This window comes from Benincasa hispida, chromosome 4 (assembly GCF_009727055.1).
Source record: "Benincasa hispida cultivar B227 chromosome 4, ASM972705v1, whole genome shotgun sequence".
NCBI classification, from domain to species: Eukaryota; Viridiplantae; Streptophyta; class Magnoliopsida; order Cucurbitales; family Cucurbitaceae; genus Benincasa; species Benincasa hispida.
The window spans coordinates 39391696-39401690 of record NC_052352.1 but is presented as its reverse complement, the minus strand read 5'-3'; the positions used below and the strand labels follow the sequence as shown (position 1 = coordinate 39401690).

The 9995-nt window shown below is 28.4% G+C and overlaps 1 long non-coding RNA gene across 1 annotated transcript; it reads right to left on the bottom strand.

The window, feature by feature from the left end:
- Positions 1–4323: 4323 nt before the first annotated feature.
- LOC120076347 lies at positions 4324–7017 on the bottom strand. Its single transcript, XR_005481499.1, has 2 exons — positions 6864–7017; positions 4324–4652 (listed from the first exon to the last, which is right to left on the bottom strand). It is a non-coding gene; the product is annotated as an uncharacterized LOC120076347 (long non-coding RNA).
- Positions 7018–9995: the final 2978 nt, after the last annotated feature.

Here is a 9995-nt window from a genome sequence, read left to right as displayed (position 1 = left end):
AATAAATATTTATTTTAATAAATCAATAATGATCTATTAAAATATTTACTTAACTTATTTTATAATAAAAAATTATTAAATGAATAGAATTATTTTTTACATAAATTATTAATTTATTAACTAATAATTGAAGGAAATCTAAATAGAGATCCTTTGAACAACGGAAATGGATCATTCCAAATCTCATTCAGAATGAATGCAACAATTACAGTCTAAACGAAAACAAACAAATTATGCATAATTATAAATTACAACATGCTATAAGAAGATAGAAGGGATAGAGTATGTGAACCTTTGAAGAAGATCCCTCAATCAATTTCCAATGTGTCCAAAGAAGCACACAAATGCAACGAACAGAACATGATCTCAACGAACGTCTGAATGAGCCGCGATCCCAATCGAATCCAATTCAATCCTCGAACTGAACAGGAACACTACCACAAGTGTTACCTTGGTATTCTCAGTGTGAGAATCCAACAGTTGTGGGCTCTGTATGATTTTGGATTGAAGAAAGCAGGAGGTATACGACCAAGTAAGTGGGAGATAAAGGTGTACTCGATCGTTTAGAAGATGAAGCCTATCGTATAGCTTTGCTACTCGATCGTGTAGCGATGATTAAGCGAGTAACTATCATATAGTAAACTCGTAGCTTGATCATGTATGCTCTCTATGCTATTGCTTAGTAAAACATTTTTACTTGATAGCCTTTTCGTGTGATTAATCCGAATGAATCATCAATCTAATTTTGGAAAACCATTTTCCTTTTTATCTCACAGTTACCATAAAACCTCCAATAACCTCCCACTCAACTTGGTTATTAGAGAAAAAAAGTAATTAATTATCATATAATTAATATGTTATAAATAGATATAATAACCAACTTATCATATTATATTTACAACCTATAGTTTTAATATTTCATCATATGAAACATATAAACCATAGTTCTTTTTCTATTTTATGGTATTTAATATAAATCATATTTATATCAATTCCTCCATTCAATGTATCTAATACATCATATCAATTATATCACATATAATTGAATTTTCTCTTGTTAATTTGTCAAATTAACTCAAAATCTGATTCTCAACTTGAACCCATTGAGCTACCAAGGGGACCTCATGGACCTGTAGCTTGAAGCTCCAACAGTACGTGAATAATTTATTAAACTTTTTAATCATGAGATCCACCATCCGTTAACTGTTGGTCACTCTACTAAAGACCGACAACTGCATTCTTCGCAGTACAGATATATTTCTGTGTCCATATAACCAATCAACAGTGCGATGACCCTTCACAAATCGCTCATAAGTACAACTAGGCCAATTCATTGTTTTGCCCCGTGTATTTACATCTAACTCCTTAAGTACCACTGATTCCTCTAATGAACAATAAGTCATAGTCCTACTATGACTAAGTCATCTCTTCTAAAGAGAGGGTGTGACCATTATGTTCAAGATCTGGAATCAGCCCTTAAGAGAGCAATTTATCTATTTATTCCTGCTTCGGGGAAGGAGTGAATTCCATTTTGTGCAGCTGAGTTCCCAGCTCCCCAATCAAACGAATCCCTAAAATAATAGGCTTGTTGAGTCAGCAATCTAGCCACTCTCACCCATACAAATCAAAGGACCGCCCTCATAGGCAAGAGTTCCTAACTCAAGATTAAGATCATGTCACCTATGGTCATTTTAGTGAAATGTAAGTCTCAGTTATCAACGACGTTATATAAAGAGACTAATCATCTCGTGGTCTGGTCTTATACAAACTCTTTGTATAGGACACCCCCGCTCGCATGTCCCTCATATGAATGGTCAGTTCAAACTATTTGTAGCACTTTACAACTCTTGTAAACATCTACAAAGTGGGTCGTATCCATAGTGTCAACAGGATAAGGTATCCCTCCTTTATCCATCTATTATAGACCATTTAGGTTATTACTTAAGGCAATGATCCACTAGTATGTCTCACATACATGTTTAAGATACATGAAATAACCACAGATACTAGTTAATTAGATTTGAGTAAATGCTTATAAAATAACATTTATTTTATTATAACAATATGTGTGCAAGATGTTTACAAACTAGAGACAACCGAGAGAATTAGGACACCAATCTTAAGAATAATATCTAAAATATATTTAATTGAAATTATTTATTACTTTACTTTTTTAATAATCAATTAATTTATGGAGATTAATTTTAATTTGATCATTCATTATGAACATATAATCATCAACTGATTATTTATAAAGAAGTTAATTATTTATTGTAATTAATTTTTATTACTCCACTCATTATTAACATATCATATTTATAAACAACACTTTTTAGTATTCTTTATTAATATATCATATTTTTATCTCATTTTCTTCACATTTTAATATAATATATTGTCCATTAAAATATATTTCTTATATTATTTAATTAAAATAAAATTACTAATGTTGAACTTAATTAATAATAAAAAATGATTAAGTGTTAGATTATAATTAGTATGACGTTCATTAAATGTATTAATCGCTTAATTTTAATCATAAAATTACTCAATCGTCAAATATTTATAATTAAAATTATTATTGATTCATAATTAATTAACTTTTTATTGATATACTGAATATTATTTATTCTTTAAATTATTAATCTATTGTAATTATAATAAGATTTTCATGCTTAATTTCATAAATTAAATACAAACACAATTATTTTTTATTCCCAAATATCCTATTCTCAAATATTTTATTCTCAAGCATCATTTATTCCCAAACATCTAGAAAATCTTAAACCAAATGTCCTTTAAGGTTTGAATTTGGTAGTATTTTTGTTCATGAGCCAAGCATTGAATTTGGGAGAATTTTGGTTCTTTGTTCTTAGTCTTTTTTTTTTTTTTTTTTTTGTTAAATGTAATAATTAAAATAATGTAATAATTCAAGCTGACGTAATAAATTTTTTTGAGCACAATAAATATATTAGTTTTTTAAAATATATTTTGTTCTTTCTCCAATTATTTTTACCTCCTTGCATCCTTCCTTAAATTCAAGTTTCTCCTCCATCCATGGTCGCTGCCACGCTATTTCTTCTTCTCTTTCTCCTTTTTTTTTTTTTTTTTTTTTCTCCTTTTTCTCCTCTTTTTTCCTTTCCCCAATTTATTAAGGAAATAAAAACTTGTTCTAGCCCTTTTTTTATGTATAAATTGTGACCATAAAATGAAGAAAATGAAGAAAAAGAAGAAGCGACATATAGGTTATAGACGAACATTGGACAGTGAAAAAATTAGATAGAAAACAATATAGCAAGGACTCAAAATGATGTGGATTTTTTGTAGAGACAAAATGGTTGTTTTTAGAAAAGTTTAAAGAATAAATTAGATATTATGAAATTTCAGGACAAAAGTGAAACAAAAATATGGAATTTCATTAACTAAAATCAGCCATTTCAATGTTTAAGAACTAAAAGAGAATAAATTTGAAAGTTTAAGGACCAAAATAAGATTTAGTCGTTATTTTAATTATTATGTAGATTATTTCAAGGGAAAATCACTTTATACATATACCGTATCCCTGAACATTAGGTTGTATCAGCTAAAACCCTAAATCTAAACTTTCATATGTGAATCAATTTAGACGGTTACTTATTATGTAAAACTCTCTTATATGAAAGTATTGTTCTTCCAAAAATAATTTTTAAAAATAGCATAATTAGTAAATGATCATATGTAACTTTTTTCTAAATAAGAAAAGAAAAAGAGAGGAAGGCGAGTAGATTAATGTACTACAAGAAAATCAACTTTTAGTAACGAATAAAACGTATTGGTAAAGCTCCAAACGCGCCACTATCGCATCGCTAAGAATGTTGATGTATCTACATAGCTAAAGGGTTTAGCGATGCATTTATAGTGCGCCGCTAAAAGGCTACTTTTATTGACATGTATGCATCGCTAAATGCACACTTTTAGAAGCATGTTTATTACTATTTGTTATATACAGCGACCTCAAAAATGTGCCACTAAAAGTTAAGTTTTAGGAACATATAAAACGATTGCTAAATGTTTATTTGTGGTCTTTTCAAGTATTTTTTTACAACATATTTAAGCGGCGGTAAAATTAATATTTTGTGTCATTATAAAAGCTACTATTTTTAAAACTAAGATTACTGACGTTATAGAAAATATCGGTAAAAGTATTTTAGTAATTAAAAGAATAATATATGATTTAATAAATAAACTTGTTATAAAATTTTAAAATATAATAATCTTTTGAACAAATTATGAATCAACTAATCAATTTATATTTAAACCAAAAATTACAAGTAAAGATGCACATTTCCAATACTATCATTGAAACAAAATGAAGCATTACCAACTTAGCACAAGTTTACATGACAAGTTATATCAACAAACTTCGTTAATTTTCTAATGAGTTCAAGTAATATCAACCTAAGTTATAATTGTCAAGTTACATCAACTAAAAGATGAATAAAATTAGTACCGACACTAGCTATCACAAATTTGCATAACAAAAGTTCAACAAAAGGTCATTGAAGCTAACATCATTCTGAAACAAAAGTATAAAGTACCAACCCCAAAACTCTTTCCATTTCCATCAAAATTCAACTTCAAATTTTGTCTTGAAGACCATCGAGACATCAAATCTGACAAATAAAGAAGTGAAATATATAAGCATATGAGAATAAAGAATTGAACAAAACCCATCAAAATAACTCAAACATAATAAAACCTTAAGCAATGACTAATCAAAAGCACAACCATGTTCTAAAACAAACACCAAACCATTCTAATACCTTTCAAATTCAAGAAAATTTAATAACATAGAAGGAAAACACATATTCTACCCATGACCGTGAACACATTGTCATGAAAACAAATTATGGAAGCTCCTTCCAAAAGGGTATAAGAATAAGAATCATCAAAGTAACTCAAACAAACCAAAAACTTAAGCAATGACTTCTTAAATCATAATAAACTAATCTATGACTACCATAACCGCAGGATAGTCATAGCAATTCAGTTATACCAAGTTTGCATATACTAATCTAATCCAACATTTCTTATCAAAATTAGAATTTTAAGCAAAACACCTACTTGACTTGTAAAAAATACATGTTCATTGTCGTTAAATTGTTCTGAACTTCTTTTCATGTTAGATGTAACTTCTTAACTTGGCAACTTTCTTAAGATTTCTTCAATTATGGCTTGTTGGGATGTAACTATACTTCACAAATGTACAATTTGTGCATTTGTTTCTTTTTCATTTTGGTAACTTGCTTCATTTCTAGCATTTTTTGGTCTGGGTCCACAACCCTATCTTTTTACATGCCCCCAACTTATGCAACCCCCTTCTTGTGATAGAAACCGTTTTTAATGCCGCCATTCATCCTATAACATAATTATGTAATAGCATTAATATGTTGTAGAATAAGATAATTAATAATGATAAAAACAAAAGTTTACTTACATATTTCGTTTTTACCTCATTCACCTACCTTTTTTTGCATTACAATGAGTGTGCGAAAATAAATTAATCTCATTTAACTCTGTATCTGAAATAAGTCATGTTAGATTATTGACACTAAGATACCATGTTTTCAATTTCTCTGCGGTCAAAGTCTCACCATGCTAAAACCATACTTTATAACTTTGATCAATTCCATTGGTGTACTGGTAATACCTAATTATTGCAACATCATTAAACACACGATTCTCACATTTCAAACATGGACATCTAACTGAGTTGAAGCCATTGCCATGATGTAAACTAAATTCAATGAATGTTTCCACTCCTACCTCATATTCTCTAGACATCTTATTTTCCATCACCCATGATTTGTCCATTGTACAATATTAGAAAACTTAATTCTTGGTAATTAGCCCCTAAACAAACCTAGTTACAAAAAAAATAATGATAAATAGTTTGGTTAAAGAAAATTGGGACCGTGTGAGAAGAGAATTAAATTATCATTCATACACTAAAGATCTAATTTAGAAGAAGTACCCATAGATTCTCCAAGATGGTTATTATGTGGATCTAAGTGACATTCTACTTATACTATGGAGGTCATAATGGACATCTAAGTTAAACATACAAGTAAAAAGTTGAAGAGAAACAAAACACCACATTAAACTCAAAGCATCAAAGCACAAAACTACATTTGATAATAATTTTGAGAACCAATAGATTGCTATTTTCTTAATTTTTCTACTGTGCAGTTGTGTAAATGTATATGTTTTTCAACTGAATGTAGCATAAACAAATCTAAGATTTATTAAAAATAATATAATGTAGAGATTTTTAGTTAGATTTTTTATTAAATTTGAGTAAACATGGTGGATGAAGGTAGAACTTTATTATTAAAATAGTTTTAAGTAATTAGTTTTTTTCTATTAAATTTTGTTATCAGTTAGTAAATTTATTAAAAATAATATAACGTAGAGATTTTTTTTTTTTTTTTTGTTGAGTACAATATTATGTAAAGATTAATGTAGAGATCAAAGTTAAAAAAGAAGATCAAGTTCCAAATCCAGTTATTTTCTCACCCACCCTTGAATTAGTACTAAATTTCCCAGCAAAATCAACTTCTTCCATGAAAAATTTCATGCTTTTTTTTAACTCACCTCCAAAGTCCCAAAAAAAGAAAGAAAAGAAAGAAAAAGAAATTTCAACCAAAAACTTCCAAACCCATAAAAGTGTCCAAATTAGAAAAAATAGTTCACCCCAAGTTACTTCCAAAGCCCAAAAAAATTTTAACTCTCCTGAAACGGCACCAACAACCATGTAAAAATGGGAGATTCATTCCATTAAAATGATAACAAAAGGTCTATTACTAATCAAGGAGGAATCTTACCAAAAATAAAAACAACGAACGATCCTCGGCGGTGAAGACCACCGGAGCACGAACAATGAGCCAGCAACGGAACGATCCTCGGTGGTGATGGGACAGACGGCGGGAGGGGAGAACATCTTCGAGATAGGGAAGATCTTTTTCGAGGCATAGTGAAACTTATTGGTACAAAGTATAAATATTTTAAAATATTTTTATATTTAAAAAAATCCCTTTATTTAACTTATATTTTTGAATTAAAATAATTATTATTATAGTTTAATGAAAAAAATGTTATAACTTTGTCACATAGAAAAACTGTCATGGAAAATATGATATCCGAAATTTGCATTTTTTTTTCCTGTCAAAAATGGGTTTTTTTATGACATTTTTTCCCCTCCAAACCCAATTTGGTTTCACTCTAATGTCATTGAAACCCACTATTTTGTAGTAAAAAGAAATTACTCGATGACTTTTTAAACTTATTTAAAAATATTTAGAGATTAAGAGGGTATTCAAACCCCAATTTTAAGTGTGTGGAGTGAGCTATTGTTTGGGTATCCAATTATAATAGTTGATATTCCCAACTATTATAACATAGAATTAACTGCAAAATTACAATTTCAAGACTATCTTTATTACTATACTAATTTCTACCCAAATTAAAATAGCATATATCCCAAATATATACTATTATAACTCATCCTAAAATAGTATCTATTTCTAATGGACTAAAATGCGCGTTTACAAAATTCTTTTAAAGAAAAATCTCTAGTCTAATGCAAGTGAACACTACCGATAAATAGTAAAATTTGGAATAAATCCAAACAGTCTCCAGGGGAATAATTTTTCAACAAAATTTTTAAACAACAAAAATCTTCCTCAAAATTGTAATTGTAGTAACCAAGTAATAAAAAAAATGTAATGATGAGTTTTGGAATTGATAAAACAAGAAGTAAAAGATGGAATTAACTAAAACTCAATTATGGGGGAAGAGAGATTTAAATACGATCATGCCTAGTTTAAAGAGTTATAGTTTAATATGCAAATATAAATTAGAATCAACCACACAATGGACAAGATAAATAAGATTGTATACCTATTCGATCTTTTATGAAGCATCTTTAGAAGGTTAAGTCTTCAAATCTATATTTATATGGCTAATATAACTTGAGTGATTTAAAACAAACTTTTTTATTTTATAAGTTCAGCTCTATGTCTAGGTTGAAAGTAAGGTCTTATGTCTAAGCTTCTCTCCTATATTGCTTTTATTTATTTCAAACCTAATCTAACCCTTTCAGTATTAGTCAAGATTTTGAGTACATTAATTAGGGGATCAACCTAAGCCAATAGTAAAACTTCAAATCAATAAAAGCAAACCTAGCATTGAAAAAATAAGTTCTAATTTCCCTTTACATGTTAGGCTTCTACTTCTATATTTTTGGCAATCACATATTTAATTCCCCACAATTAAATTAGTTCATAATTAAGACGATAAAATACAAAATTAAATTAGAGAAGATGGACATAATGTTAAATAAAAAAATTACAACCCATAACATTAATAAAGAAACTTTAAATGGAAACTTAAATGACAGAAATAATTCGATGACAGTCAAACTTAGAGAAGGAAAGTGCAATGCATAATTGGGGAATATTAGTAAGGAAAAGACACAAAATTTCAGCCAAAACAGCATATTAAGATGCTGAAAATTAGTGAAAAGTTAAGCAATAATGTGCAAAAAAAAAAATTAACTAATTCAAAAACTTGAAAAAGATCCCTGTAAACCCATCTCAATCGATATTGGATTTCAATTTTTCAAGTGAAAATCCAGCCTTAACATTCCAACTTTCATATGAAATGGATTAAGAAAAGGAGATAGGGAAAGACGAATGCGAAAATAAAAACAAAAACTTGAACTTACAAGATTAATCTTAAAGACAAACTAAACATAATGTAAACAAAAAAATTACTACTGCCAAAACTAAAGAATTAAAGGGGTAGTAAATAAATTTGAAATGGAGAACAATTTCAACTAAGTTGTTGAAAAACGGGATGAGATAGATACATGAATTAAATTGAAACTATACCAATACAAAGAAGAACAAAATAAAGAAACTAAGAGATTGATGAATACAGGATTCACACTAGCTTTGAAGGTGAGGAATGTTGGGCTGCCCTAATTTTGCAAGATTGGTGAGAAAATTAAGTCCAAAAATCAAATTTGGAAATTTAATTCTGTCGCGGCCAATTAATAGCAATTTGGTTAAATGTTGTGCATTTTCTGCAAAAATATATCAAAACTAGAAAATTTCTTGCCAACTTCAACTTTTTTTCGTAACTAAGACTAAAAATGTCATCTATGAATTATTTTCTATTTTAAACTTGATTTTTTTTGTGAAAAAGACTAAATGAATGTATTTTATATCAAAGTATTTAGAATTAATTGCTAGATAATTCTAAAAAATGAGAATTATCAATTCCAAACCAAGACTATTATAATATCATTATAATCATGCACTAGAATAACTAACTTATTTCTCCAAATACCCTAAAAAAAGATAGGTTTTTGAAATCTTATAAAGCAATGGATGTCAAAACTCATAACTAAAAAGTAATGTACCCTAAACAATAAACCGGTGGGAACCATAATTTAAAATTTCGGTTGAAATCTCGATATTTTGAGATTTCGATAGGTTCAAAATTTCAATATCAAAATTTGAATAGGGGGGTTTTCGATTTCCTCCTATTTCTCAAAATTTCCATCGAAATTTCAGTTTTTAATTTTTTTAACAATTGGTTGTGCTAGCTCAATGGAAATTTTTTTCTCTTTTACCATACAATATTTTTATTTTCAAAAAACCACATATTTTCATTCAAATCTTTTTAATTGAATTTTCACATCATTTTACCTCAAACTTGAATTGATATGAGTTATCTAATATTCCTCTCATCTTTTCTCAACTCTATCCATTTCTAGAGTTTTCTTTTTCTTCTTTACTTTCATTATGTTGTATTATGTTTAATTTTATGCTTTTTACATCCCTCTTATGTTTAATGTTATGATTTTTCTATCCTTATTATGCCAAGTAGGTCAAGCTGATCCAAATGAAGAGGATTAATGCTGCAACAAGTGGATACAAAGATGCCATGTG